The sequence below is a fragment of the Neomonachus schauinslandi genome, chromosome 4 (genome assembly GCF_002201575.2).
Source record: "Neomonachus schauinslandi chromosome 4, ASM220157v2, whole genome shotgun sequence".
NCBI lineage: Eukaryota > Metazoa > Chordata > Mammalia > Carnivora > Phocidae > Neomonachus > Neomonachus schauinslandi.
In genome coordinates this window covers 81,146,432-81,161,030 of record NC_058406.1, presented here as the reverse complement: position 1 = coordinate 81,161,030, position 14,599 = coordinate 81,146,432, and positions in this window count along the sequence as shown.

The following is a 14,599-nucleotide window of genomic DNA, read 5'->3' as shown; positions in this document are numbered from 1 at the left end:
AATAATTTTTAGTATCTTTGCATCATTATCAAAGCATAAATAATGAACGATTTCTGACTGGAATGTGTTGAGATATTTTTGGTTACCTACTACATGATCAAGTTTTGTAAATCCTGTATTTTGTGAGTATTGTAAATATTCCTGTATTTTGTTAGTATTCAAAGATATATAACTATGTATGTATGTATAAATTTTGCATATATTTATATTTATATACTATTCAATCTACCTCATTAATTATGCTACCACTTCCCATATTATGCTCTATAAATACTACCTTTTTAATAGGTTCACCTCAAAATAAAAAGTTTAATGGTCCCTATGATCCCTGCTTCCTGTCTTTATTGTAGAGTTTAATAACACAGACTCAGGACCAGGTTATTTGAATCCTAGATCCCCCAGTTTATAGGCAGGCTGTGTGAATTTGGGCAAGTTATTACCTCAGTTTCCATGTCAGTGAAATAGGGAAAATAATAGTACTTATCTCACAGGATTGTTATAAGGATTGTAAGATGAATATATATTGAACACTTTGAACAGTGCCTAACAGAGTAAGCATTTTTAAAAACAGCTAGGTATTTGATACATTGCATATAAAAGGCTCTGAGAAGTAACAAAGTAATAGAATCTGCTTAATATTGATTATTCTAGCATTTTGCAAACCTGACTGTGGAATACTTTGGTTATAGCCAGGGGAAGAAAATGTGTTTCATGGAATACTGGTTTTGGAAATATTGAACTAGATTATTCAGACCAACTGCATATGGCAAATTCTTCAGCTTACCATGGGGTACATGAATGCAATTTGAAAGGTCTGTGAACCTCTTGAAATTGATATGGGCTTTAGGTATAAATGCATATATACGTATTTCTACGGAAAAGATCCACAGAGTTAATCTTATTCTCAAATTCTCCATCTGCATTTTATGCTTAACTGAAACATCAGATTAAAAATAATACAAGTCACTTTCTACTGTTTTATTGTTCTCTTTTTTGTTGACTGTCTTGGGTTTATCTTCCACATTGTTAAGCTTTTTTCTTGTCTTTTTAAAACTCTTATCATTAATTTTGTAGAACATGTTTAAAAATTTTTTTTGGTTGAAGCATAGTTGACATACAATATTATATTAGTTTCAGGTGTACAACATAGTAATTTGACATTTATATGCATTATAAAATCACCACCACTATGTCTAATTACCATTTGTCATCATACAAAGTTATTACAATATTATTGCCTATATTCCCTCTGATGTACTTTACATCCCTGTGACTTAGGTATTTTATTATTTTTTGTTTGTTTTTGTTTTACCTTATGAGAAGTTGGAGGTTTTATTTTTTCTCTTATTCAGAATATGAAAATACTGGTGGCTTAGTGGTTTGCAAATATGTTGAACCAGGTAATCTTTATTCCCCCAAATTTTTACTTAAATTCTAACATCTGAATATTAACATATAATGTATTGTTGGTTTCAGGAGTAGAATTTAGTGATTCATTACTTGATCGTTAAACTTTTTGGAGTATCAATGGATTTTTATTCTTTTAATATAATTTTTAATGTCTTTAAATTTTCTTCTTTTAACTCATTTCTTTACCATTTCATCTGAACATTCTCTCTCTAAATGACTTTCTCATTTTGTTTTATAAAAAGCAGTGATTGTTGCATAATTTTACTGAATGCTAATTGTTTTCTAGTATTTCCTTTTGGGTCCCACAGCAAATCATTTTCAGAAAAAAAAAAAAAAAGCCTTTATTTTTTTTTAAAGTAGCCTCCATGCCCAGCATGAAGCCCAGTGCAGGGCTTGAACTCACAACCCTGAGACCAAGACCTGAGCTGAGATCAAGAGTTGGAGGCTGAACCGACTGAGCCACCCAGGTGCCCCAGAAACAAAGCCTTTATACAGGGTATCCAGATGCTGTTTCCTTTCTACTTTTTTGAACTGTTATACATTCAGGTTTGATCATTATTTTATTTGTTTTTCTCATTTTTTAAAAAATACTTTATTTATTTATTTGAGAGAGAGAGAGAGTGAGAGAGAGCACGAGCAGGGTGAACAGGGAGAGCAGGGAGAGCAGAGAGCCTGATGTGGGGCTCGATGTGGGGCTGGATCCCAGTACTCTGGGATCATGACCTGAGCCGAAGGCAGACGCTTACCAACTGAGTCACACAGGCACTCCTGCTTTTCTCATTCTTAAACAAGATAATACCTAACCCTACTTCTAATGAGTCAGTTTAGATGGTGAGTAAACTTTCTTGTTCCAGCACGTTTTCCAACAGTGCTTTTGAATAACTTTTTCAGATATAAAGCTGATGGGGAAGAAATATATGTATTTCCCATACATTTCACAATTTTTAGTAGATTTTGCCTACTATTCCTCCTTATTTGAGAGAAAATCCTTTTATACCTACAATTGATACTCTAATACTTCACACTAATGCAAATATCTTTGCATAAAATATAATCAAAATAACTTAGTGTACCTGGTTGACATGACTCTGAGACATATACTGGATAATGACATTAAAAGAAATAAAAGTTTATTGGATATATCATTTGCAAATATCTTGTCCCATTCAGTAAGTTGTGTTGTTTTGTTGATGGTTTCCTTTGCTGTGCAAAAGCTTTTGTATTTTGAAGTAGTTCCAACAATTTGTTTGCTTTTGTTTCCCTTGCCTTAGGAGACCTAACTAGAAAAATGTTGCTTCTGATGACATTACTGCCTGTGCTCTCTTCTAGGATATTTATGGTTTCAGGTCTCATGTTTAGGTCTTGAATCCATTTTGAATATTTTTGTGTATGGTGTTAGAAAGTGGTCTAATTTCATTTTTGTGCATGTTGCTGTCCAGTTTTTCTCGCACCATTTATTGAAGAGACTATTTTTTCCCCATTGTATCTGCTTGCCTCCTTGTCATAGATTAATTACCATATAATCATGGGTTTATTTCTGGGGCTTACATTTTGTTCCATTGATCTATGCAACTATTTTTGTGCCACTACCATACTTTTTTGATTACTACAGCTTTGTAGTATATCTTTAAATCTGGGATTGTTGATATCTCCAGCTTTGTTCTTTCTCAGAATTGCTTTGGCTATCCAGGGTCTTCTGTGATTCCATACAAATTTTAGTATTATTTGTTCTATTTCTGTGAAAGGTGCTATAGGTATTTTGATAGGATTTGGATTGAATCTGTAGATTGCTTTGGGTAGTATGGACATTTTAACAATATTAATACTTCTAATCCATGAGCATGGAATATATTTCCATTTGTCTGTGTCATCTTCAATTTCTTTCATCAGGGGTTAATATGTAAAATATATTAAAAACTTACACAACGCAACACCAAATGAACAAAAATCACAAACAATCTGATTTTAAAAATGGGAAGAGGGGGTGCCTGGATGGCTCAGTCGGTTAAGCGTCTGCCTTCAGCTCGGGTCATGGTCCCAGGGTCCTAGGGATCGAGCCCCGCATCAGGCTCCCCGCTCAGCGGGAAGCCTGCTTCTCTCTCTTGCTCTCCCACTCCCCTTGCTGTGTTCCTACTCTCGCTGTCTCTCTGTCAAATAAATAAATAAAATCTTAAAAAAAAATGGGAAGAGGACCTGAATAGATATTTTTCCAAAGACATACAAATGGCTAATAGATACATGACAAGATGCTCAACATCACTAATTATCAGGTAAATGCAAGTCAAAACCACTTATCTTATCTTAAACCAGTTAGAATGGTTACAATCAAAATGACAAGAAATAACAAGTGTTGGTGAGGATGTAGAAGAAAGGGAACCCTCGTGTACTGTTGGTAGGAATGAAAATTGGTATAGCCCCTGTGGAAAACAGGGCAGAGGTTCCTCAAAAAATTAAAAATAGAATTACCATATGATCTAATAATTCCACTACAGTATATTACCCAAAGAAAACAAAAACACTAATTTGAAAAGATATGTGCACCTCTATGTTTATTGCAGCACTATTTACAATAGCCAAATTATGGAAGCAACTTAAGTGTCTATCAATAGACAAGTGGATAAAGGAAAGTCAGCACACACACACACACACAGAGGAATATTACACAGACATAAAAAAACATGAGATCATGCCATTTGAGACAACATGGATGGAGCTAGAGGATATTATGCCAAATGAAAGAAGTCAGAGTGAGAAAGACAAATACCATATGATTTCACTCATAAGTGGAATCTTTTTTTTTAAGATTTTTATTTATTTATTTGAGAGAGAGAGAGAGAGAGAAAGAGAGAGAACATGAGCTGGGAGGAGGAGCAGAGGGAGAAGCAGACTCTCTGCTGAGCAGGGAGCCCCATGCAGGGCTCAATTCCGGGACTCCAGGATCATGACCTGAGCCGAAGGCAGTCACTTAACCGACTGAGCCACCCAGGTGCCCCTCATAAGTGGAATCTAAACAACAACAACAAAACAAATAAAAAGAATCAGAGGTATAAATACAGAGAATAAACTGATGGTTGCCACAGGAGGGGATAGTGGGGGTTCAGCAAAATGGTTGAAGGAGAAAGGGAGACACAGGCTTCTAGTTATGGAATGAATAAGTCAAAGGGATAAAAGGCACAGCATAAGGGATGCAGTCAGTGATATTGTAATAGTGATGCAATGAGACAAACTGTAGCTACACTTGTGATGAGCACGGCATAATGTATAAATTTGTCAAATCACTAAGTTTACCTGAAACTAATGTAACATTGTGTGTTAACTATATTCAAAACCAATCAATAAATTAGTAGACTTTGAGTAAAGCAAATTATCCTTCCTAGTGTAGGTGGGCTGCACTCAATCAGTTGAAGGCCTTAAGAGAAAAACACTGAGGTCCCCCAAAGAGGAAGAATTCTGACTCAAGTTGCAAAATCAACTCTTCCCTGGGTCTCCATCCTGCTGGCTTGCCCTGCAGATTTTGAACTTGCCAGCTTCCACAATCTTGTGTGCCAACTTCTTTAAATAAATCTCTATTTATTCACATACACACACATACACACACACATAAAATAAAATTAAAATGAATTCAGTTATTTGAAAAAAAGATAAAATTTTAGATGATATTCCTCATATAGATGTAAGATCTGTAACAAATAATAATTACTAACCTCTTCATTTCTTTTATCTATCCTAATATCCATTTGATTGCATAGTACTTTTATTTCAATCTCTGCAGTATCATCTACCTCCTGCTTTCCATTCTTTCTGTCACTGTCCTTGTTCAGATTCTTAATGCCTATCACCTGGATTATTATAGTAACTTTCCAACTTGTCACTTCATTTTCACTGCTCTCTACCAGAGTTTTCTTTCTAAATCTAATATCTCATCATGTAACCCTAGGATCTGAGTGTTGAAAGACTTTTAATAGTTTCACAGGTTTATGTAATATGATTAAGTACCTCTTGTCCCAACATTTGAAATTCCCCATTACTATGGTCAATCTTTTTTTAGACTTTTATACCATTATACACATTGTATGCTCATCCAGGGCAACTCCATAAATTCTGCTCTATCATTCTAATGCTAATACCTTTACTACACTATTCCTTCTACATGAAATCTTAGCCTATTAAAATCCTATTTCTTCTTTCCCAATTTGGATCTCTCCACCTTTTATGCTCCCGTGCTACTTGTTGTTTTTTTTTAATGAAGATTTTATTTATTTGACACAGAGAGAGAGAGAGGGAGAGAGCAAGCACAAGAAGGGGGAGCAGTAGACAGAGGAGAAGTAGGCTCCCCACTGAGCAAGGAGCCTGATGTGGGGCTTGATGTGGGGCTCTATCCCAGGAGCCTGGGATCATGACCTGAGCCAAAGGCAGCTGCTTAACCAACTGCGCCACCCAGGCGCTCCTCATGCTACTTGGTTTTAAAACTTACCACATCCCACCTTACATACATATAGTACTTATTATTTGTTACACATATTTGGAACATGGCAGATGATATCAGATATTCTTTTCTTTCCATGGGTGTTTCCTGGCTTTCTAATAAGACTGGAAAATGTAAGAAACTTGTCTACTAATTCTCTGTCTTCTCATCATTTAACATAGTATTGTATATACATACATGTTAGATTATCAGTAAATACTTGATAATCGTATCAGATAGATTTAGTGGTAGATTAGAATAAAGCCTGAAATGCCTGTCCCTTCTTCAGATGCCAGCCTCATTTGGAAATATCTGAACTTGTTTCTCTGCTTCTATTTAGCAGCATCTTTTAAACTGAAACTAAATCACACATGTCAAAATGTGTGGATTTTCTGCATCTCTGATTCTGTAATTTTCTTGTCCAGTGAATAATAAAAGTATTTTCACACTTTTGGTTAGTTCATGGATTCCTTACTTACATTCCTATTTGTATTTGATTCTCTTTCTCCTCACCCTACTCAAACTTTACTGTAAACATTGCCTGTCCTATACAGTGGAAGAACTTCCTTAATGTACAGAACCACAATACTGATTTTGAATATTTTTCAATATTTGAATAGTTAAGAACATTTCTCATTTAATATATATACAACTTGGGACACTGAAACTCCCACTCAGCTACAAGAAGTGCCATTTATTTTTCCATTTATTGCACAAAACTATACACAATACTAACCCAAATATATACCATCCTCATAAACACAGAGACAACTCATTTTAGCATAATTTCCTATGCTGCCTAGAAAATCCTTACTTTCAATTTGAGTCGATATAGCTTAAGAAATACTCTTCTAAATATTTCATTTAAAATCTAGACACTTAAAAAAATTAAAAAATCTAGACACTTATTCTTTCTTTTATTGCTCGAGTTTTTATATATATATACATACATATATATTTTAAAAGATTTTAAAGATTTATTCATTTATTTGAAAAAGAGAGAGCATGGGGGGAAGGGGCAGAGGGAGAGGGAGAGAAAGAATCTCAAGCAGACTCCCTACTGAGCTCGGATCCTCACCTGGGGCTTGATCCCACAACCCTGAGATCGAGCCCCGTATCAGGCTCCCTGCTCGGCAGGAAGCCTGCTTCTCCCTCTCCCACTCCCCCTGCTTGTGTTCCCTCTCTCGCTGTGTCTCTCTCTGTCAAATAAATAAAATCTTAAAAAAACAAAAAAAAAAGAAGCATTATTGAAAAGATCAAAGCATTTGGTACATAAACAAAACTAGTCTCTAATATTTTTTAGGAATCAGATATCTGTTCACTAGAAATAGAAATATTGAGTCAAAATGTTATAAATCACAAATTTGTATCATAAGATCACCAAACATGGCATTAACATTCATATCTCCTTACTGTGTATAATCCATAAAACTGAAAAATAAAGCACAATTTTCATTAATTTCAAATAAGGAACATGCTCAGAAGATTTATAATTAGGGGGCATATTTACATCTAGTATTATTTTTCAAAGTATTTATTGAGCATTTACTATGCGCCAAGCATTATTCAGTAGAGGATGAGTATTTTCTTAGCAAAAGATACCAACAATTCAGATCCATTTTAAAGAGAATACTTTAGTGGAAAAATGTAATCAATAATTTGTCTCTCAACCTCAGAACAATTAAGTTGTCTCTGTTTCCAAATACCCACTTGGAGAGTTTCCAACTTTCCTACATTTCTATTGTATTATGAATAATGTTTCTAGCTCACTAATTTTGCTGCTAATCAAACACTGAAAAGAGATTCTTTATACTTTCAGATATGCTTTGAAAAAAAAAGCCCTCCCAACATATGCACAAGGGAATTATAAGTTCATTAGTATACAGTTTTTCAAATCTTAGATTCATGGCTCATTATATTACCTTAGAAATAAAAATATATTTTTACACTTATATGACAGCAAAAAGAATTAGAATTAACATCTGATTATGAGTTTTAATTTTGAAATTAATCTACAGGCATCTCTAATTTAAATATTTCAAATGAAAAAATGAAAATGATATTTCAAATATTTAAACAAACAATACTTAAAACTTAAATTAGATCCATTTAGCGTTATGCTTTCCAAAAACATGCAGCATTTCCTGATTTTAAAATAACTTCTATATTTTATAGTATAGATTCTATAGCAGACAAACCTAAAAATATATGCAGACCTTGAAATTTTAGAAACTTTTGCCATGGTTCTTATCCAATTCAATCTTTTATTCAGTTAAAGTTTGTGGCTACATATTTCAATGGGAAAACAGATTATCTGTAATCCAGTGATATGACATAATATTCTAAATCACAGAATCACATATCACATCAGTCCTGGCCATAGGTGAATGCCTCATGTTGTTTTTATAGGTCACTAAAGCCTAAATTACCTTGAGACCAATCCAGGAAATTCTGCTAATTCCAAAGCCTTCTAGAAAGCTTTACCTAATTTGGAAAGGCGTTCACCAATTTCTACAAAGTTGTTCATGATATGATATAATAATATAATATAATATGATATGATATAATATAATATGATATGATATGATATAATATAATATAATATAATATAATATAATATAATATAATATAATATATATCCAGGTTGTATGTGAGAAGAAATACTAACCCAGCTCATCCTCCTAGGAATACAAATTGGCATTATGTCTAGCCATAAGTGGATATTAAGCATGAGGACTACCCATTGAACAGTATTTGTGTATAAACAAATGATTTGCTTATAAAGTTTATAAAGGTAATAAATTTCAACAAGATACCTGTCTCTCAGTTCCTGTGATACTCTACACAATTGCAAATAATATGAAGTGTAGCTGTGCATTGGTATAGGATACCCTGAGGTATTTTGGACTAAACTGAGAATTAGAGGGGATATTTTTTATTTCGTTCTTCTTTTTCTTTTTAAGATTTTATTTATTTGACAGAGAGAGAGAGATAGCGAGAGAGGGAACATGAGCAAAGAGAGTGGGAGAGGGAGAAGCAGGCTTCCCACTGAGCAGGGAGCCCGATGATGCGGGGCTCGATCCCAGGACCCTGGGATCATGACCTGAGCCAAAGGCAGATGCTTAACGAGTGAGCCACCCAGGCGCCCCTCATTTCATTTTTTATCCTGACTCCATTATTCCTTTAGTGCCTAGCTCATTATTTTTTTTCTTGAACATCTTTTCTCATCTTAAAAAGATAAATTCACACATTTATTTTAGTGACATTTAAATATGTAAGAAAATGCTCTGCTGTTTAATACCAGTCAAAATATGAAGAATCATGTCCAGGATAAGAGACTAAAAAGAGAAAAATACATATAAACATATATATGCACAATAGAATTGTTAAGGGAAATTGGTATAAACAAAAATTGTTCCAGGATACAAAAGGTTATGCTTGCAAAAACTATACATCTCTTTATTCAAGGTATGATAAAACAGCCCAGGATGATCATCAAAAGTTGTATGATCAAGAACTGACTACCAAGAAGATACGACAGTCTATGGGGCACCTGGGTGGCTCAGTTGGTTAAGCGACTGACTCTTGGTTTCAGCTCAGATCATGATCTCAGCATGGTGAGATGGAGCCCCACATTGGCTCTGTGCTCAGCACAGAGTCTGCTTGAGATCGTCTCCCTCTCCTTTTGCCCCTCTCCTCACTTGCATACTCTCTCTCTCTCTCAAATAAATAAAATCTTTTTAAAAAGAAGATATGATAGTCCAATTATTGTTATTATGACATTACATGAAAGTATTTGACAAAACTGCAAAAGGAAAGTACTTATTGACATTTTTTATAACTATTTTGTCTTTCTGTTTAAAACAAACAAAAAAGAAACAAACAAAAAAACCTCTTTTGAGTACCAGAGAAAGCTGCTGAAAATATTGGATGCCAGTAAGATTTTTTTCATGATTTTGTCAAATCTTTCCCTGTTCTACTCTGTCCTGGGAACTGCTGCTTTAAATTCATAAGTCTAAAACATAGCTTAATCAAGTAATTTCCTTGCTAAGTTACCTTTGGGTAATTTAAAAAAAAAATCCTCTTCACCCATTCAGTGTGATTATAAACCAAATCCGTATGTACCCGTCTAACATTGCAGCTTCTCCCCTGCTGCTGTCCTTCTGAACATGTCACACCCTCATTTAGAATGTCTGTCTTGTTCTTCTACGCCTGGCTCATTCCAAGTCTGTCCTTCCTATCAGTTCCTGATACCAAAGTGGTTTGCAACTTTCTTGAATCACTCAGGCAGGTCCAAATTTCTCCCTTGCCTGAATTACTGCAATAATTGGAAATTATACCTTGAAGGACTGCATGTGATGATACAGGTAACACCTGGTAAATTAATGTGTTCCAAAAATTCATTTAAAGTTACTCACTAGAAGTTGAAAATTAAAACAAAAAAATTATTGAAGTATAACTGACACTAGAAGTTGAAAATCACTTGCCCACAGATTTATTAAATATACTTAATATTCCATGCTATATTTTAGATAATAAAAATGTAGCTGAAACATATTACTAACAAAAATATAACTTTCAGAAATTTCTGTGAAAAGATGTATACCATACTCCAGCTCAAAAGCTGAAAGTCAATAATATGAGGTATCTGAAAAAAGTCAAATTCATAGAATTGGAGTGGAATGGTGGTTGTCAGGGACTGGGGGAGGAGGAAATGGGGAATTAGTAATCAATAGGCATAAAGTTTCAGTTAATCAAGATTAATAAGTTCTAGGGATGGTCAACGATACTGTATTGTATCATTAACATTTAACAATTTGTTGAGAGACTAGATCTCAGGTTAAGTGTTCTTACCACAGCAAAAAAAAAAAAAAAAAAATCAAAAATATATCACTTCATCATCTATTTTTTGTACCTCCCTAACAAACTGCAGCCCCAGATATTCAGTAGGTATTTTTTTTCTGGTTATTCATTGCTTCAAAAATAAACACCCCGAAACTTACTGGCTTGAAACAACTATTTTATTTGCTTACAAGGTTGCAGTCTGAGCTGGGCTCAGCTTCTGATTCTTCTGCTGGCCACACTTGTGGGTAAATTCAGCTCTCACATCAGCTGTGGGTAATGAGGAAGTGGAAAGGGCTAGGCATCTCCATCTTTCCACGTAGTCTCAGGGCTTCTCACTCTCCTTGGTGCTTCTTCATGTGGTCTTTCTAGAGGCATGGCTGAATTTCTTGTCTGGCTCCTATGAGTGCAAAAGTGGAAGCTGCCAGACATTTTAAGGCTTAGGTCTGGAACTGGCACAGTGTCATATTAGCCATATTCTTTTGGTTAAACACATCATTGCTTCCCAGATTCAAGGAAAGGGGATTGCACAAGAGGACAAATACCAGGAGACTGACTCATCAGGGGCCGCCAATGGAATAGACTACCACATGGCTTAATCACTACTTATTGAGTTGGCTGCTACTAATATAGAACACAATATTCTAGTCTCTACTCAATAGGGTAAAATGAATTTAACATGTTAGTAACATGCAAAATTCAAGTATATGTGAATTAAATGCTTTAGTATGTACAGAATGTGACTTGGTTATTCTTTTAACAAAGTTCTACTTCACTACAACTTAGGCTGTAATTCCTATCAATGGGAGTTAAATTGAAAAGTTTTATTCCTGGCTTATAATGTTGAATACATGAGCAAAATACTAAGCTCTCTAAAAATAATGTATCACATAGTGTGAATAAACTTGCAAAGTACTGACTTTTTTCCCCTACCCATGTATTTGGTTTACAGTTGGAGGTGAGTAGGGGGTTGGGATAACTGGGTGATGGACATTAAGGAGGGCACATGATACGATGAGAACTGGGTGCTATATGCAACTGATGAATTATTTAACACATCTGAAACTAATGATGTACTATATGTTGGCTAATTGAATTTAAATAAAAAAAATAAAGTTGGCTTCAATTTTGGGGGCACCTGGGTGGCTCAGTCGGTTAAGCTCTGACTCTTGATTTCTGCTCAAGTCATGATTTCAGGGTCGTGAGATTGAGCCCAGCATGGAGCCTGCTTAAGATTCTCTCTCTCCCTCTCCTTTTGTCCCTCCCCCTGCCACACTTGCACACTCTTTCTAAAAATAAAATAAAATGAAATAAAATGGGCTTCAATTTCATAATTTGGAGTGTGCTGAGAAACTAATTTGTTAGCATCACATAGGAAAAAGCACTCACTAGAGTATCCCAAATAATAAGCCTGCCAGGTTAATATTTAAAGATGCTACAATTATTTGTAATGTTTTAACCACAATGAAAATATTAGTCCTAACCGCTTATAATGAAAAACTTTAAAGTGGGAACCTGAACCCCCCCTCTTTAAATGCCATTCTCTCCATATTTTTATGGGGGGAAAAGTATGCTAGTTGGCATCTTTTGATTGCAAAAATCAGATACTTATTTAAGTAATCTAAATAATATTTGGTAGTCAGTATGAAGATACAAAATATAAAGATGGAAAACAAGAATCTCAAGGAACCCAGAGCTCGTCCTATAGAGGTACCAAGATGATTTAAGATGCAAGACAATTCTAGAAAGGAGATCTTATCACCTTCAGTCCCAGAAAGTTGTCAGTTAACCAGTATTTCCTTTCCAAGCTGGCTTTTATTACTTGCAAATTTTGAACCTTACTCTCTCTGTTTTCGATCCCTTGGTTTCTGCTGACTCATACGTGTGGCAATTATTTTCACCCAAGATGTTCAGTGACATTTGAGATAGGGCATTCCTTAATTGTGCAAGACTCTTTAGCACATTGCACAATATTGATTGGGCCACAGACACTAAATGCCCATAGCACACACTGGTTATTGTGACAACCAAAGTACCCCACTACTTTGGCAAGCTCCCCTAGAGGGCGATATCTCTCCTCCCCACACTCAAGGAACAACTAACTACATAGGGCAATATGAGCTTTCTGCCTCCTCTCTGGCTAACAAATGGCTAGCTGTCATAATATGGAACAGGTAGGTCTTGTTCCACACATATCAGTTGCAATTCATATCACATTTATTTGAATAAAAATAAAGAGACCAAAGCCTTAATACATAATCTAACAATAGTGCTTCTATGTATTTACAAAAATGACTTGAAAACTATGCTCATACAAAAATCTGCACATGGAAGATATGAAAAGATGCTTGATTTCATTAGTTGTTAAAAAAATGCAAATCAAAACCCTGATAAGATACCATTTCATATCCATTAGATGGCTAAAATTTAAAAAATGGACAATTAAAAGTATTGGTGAGGATGCAGAGAAATCAGAATTTTCATACGTTGCTGGTAGGAATTTAAAATGGCACAAGTATTTTGGAAAAGAGTTTGGAAGTTCCTCAAAGAATCAAACATAGAGCTATCATATGATCCAGAAATTCCACTCCTAGGTATATACATACCCAAAATAGATGAAAACATTTATTCATACAAAAATTGCACATAAATGTTTATAGCAATACTATTCGTAATAGCTAAAAAGTGGAAATAACCCAAATGTCCCTTACATGACAAAGGCATAAATGAAGTGTGATATACCCATATAATGGAATATTATTCAGACATAAAGAGGAATTCATACATGCTACAACATGGATGTATTTTGAAAACATTATAAGTTAAAGAAGTCAGACACAAAAGGTAACATGTATGACTCCATTTATATGAAATGTCCAGATAGGCAAAGACATAGAGACAGAACGTAGATTAGTGGTTGCCAGCGGCTGAGAGCAAGAGAGAATAGGGAATAAGTGTTAATGGGTACAGGGTTTCATCTTGGGATGCTGAAATTATTCTGGAATTAGATAGTGGTAGTGGTTGCTCAACATGTGATTGTACTTAAAAATACTTAAATATATATATTTTAAAGGATACATTTTATGGTATGGTATGTTTAAAGGATACATTTTATGGTATTTATAGCTAAAGGAACAACTAAAATCAGATACTTATTTAAGTATTTAGATAAAGCCAAGATAAAGCCAAGAATCAATTTTGCACATGAATGTTTATACAAACTTCATAATCACCAAAGCTGGAAGCAACCAAGATGTCTTTCAGTAGGTGAAAGGTTAAACAAGCTGTGGTATATGTATGTAACAGAATACTGTTCCGTGATAAAAATAAGTGAGCTACAAGCCATGCAAAAATATGTATGAATCTTACATGCATATTACTAAGTGAAAGATGTCAGTCTGAAAAGGCTACATACTGTATGATTCCATTTATATGACATTCTGGTAAAGGCAAAACTATAGAGTAGGTAAAAAGGCCAGCAGTTACCAAGGGTTCCAGAAGAGGAAAAGTTTCAATAGACAAAATACAGGAGATATTTTAGGGCACTTAAACTATTCTGTATACTAATAGTGGGTACATGACATAATGCATTTGTCAAAACGCATAGAACTTTATAGCATAAATAGTAAACCTTAATATATGCAAGTTAAAAAGACATTATTTAGGAAATCAAGGGATATCAGGAGGGAATGTAAACAATGACAAAAGAATTTAACTGTATTACAAATACATGAAATAACCACACTGACGGGAGTAGGGGAACAGATGCTGGCCAAAGCAAAATTGGAAATTAGTAGTCTGTAAATCCAAAGGCAAAAGTAACTATACATAAGCATTGCAGTATAGTTGGTAAAGCTGCTTCCCATAGGGTTTCGGGTAACA